Here is a 1,211-nt window from a genome sequence, read left to right on the forward strand (position 1 = left end):
TGTGTGTCGGCGGTTTTAAATCATATTAATTTCAACATTGATTAAGCAATAAAAAAGACTTTTAACTGGCGGGGGTGTATATCGCAATTTAAATCTACGTATTAATTAAAAAAGGCCACGTTTGTGTGTGTGTGTGTGTGTGTGTGTGTGTGTGTGTGTGTGTGTGTGTGTGTGTGTGTTGTCGAGGCTTTTTTTTTTTCAAGATAAAGGAAGTGTGTGTGTGTGTGAGGAGGCTGCAGGGTTGATTGGAAAACATGGACGGCAGTCAGAGAAAGAGGAAGGAAGACGAGGTGGAGGAGAAGATGGAGGAGATGGAGATGTTGGAAGAGGAGGAGAAGATGGAGGAAGAGGAGGATGGAGATGTTTGAGGAGGAGGATGGAGATGTTTGAGGAGGAGGATGGAGATGGTGGAGGAGGGTGGAGGCGTGAGAGGTGAAGATAAAGCGAGGGGGTTTGGATAAGGACGCTTTGAAACCCCCTCCTCCCTGGAGATACCTCCTCCTCCCCCATGGAGATAAGGTCCAAGAAGTTTTGTGGAGAAGTTGGAAGCGTGCAGAACCCCTCCACCACCACCACCTCCTCCACCTCCTCCTTCTCTTCTTCTTCTTCTTCTTCTCCATTGATCCACTTTGATGGAGGTTTAAGCTCCTTAGAACACCACTTCCTGTTTTGAGGGAAGTGGTGGTTTCTTGGGGGGGTTGGAGTTCCACCTGGTGAGATGTTGAGATGTGGAGATGCTCGTATTGGTTGGAGGTGGCGGTGTTGCCGGGGCAACGGGCAGCGGTGAGAAGGAGGTGTTCTTCTCATTTTATTTTCACTAGATTCCATGATGGGGGACCTTCATGGACGTCATCAGCATCTTCATCATCATTTTCATGGTCCTCATCTTCTTCATCATCATCATTATAACCATCATCATCTTCAAGGTCTTCATCTTCTTCATTGTCATCATCATCATCTCCGTGATCCTCATCTTCATCATCATCTCCATCTTCCTCTTCTTCTTCATTGGGATCATCTTCATCTCCATCATCATCATCATCATCTTGTTCTTCTTCATTGGGATCATCTCCATCATCATCTTCATGGTCCTCATCTTCATCACCATCTCCATCATCATCTCCATCTTCCTCTTCTTCTTCATTGGGATCATCTTCTTCATCTCCATCATCATCATTATAGCAATCATCATCTTAAAGGTTGTTGTCATC

The sequence above is a fragment of the Fistularia commersonii genome, chromosome 19 (genome assembly GCF_037954325.1).
Source record: "Fistularia commersonii isolate RoL2024-O1a breed Wild chromosome 19, RoL_Fcom_v1.0, whole genome shotgun sequence".
Classification (NCBI taxonomy): domain Eukaryota; kingdom Metazoa; phylum Chordata; class Actinopteri; order Syngnathiformes; family Fistulariidae; genus Fistularia; species Fistularia commersonii.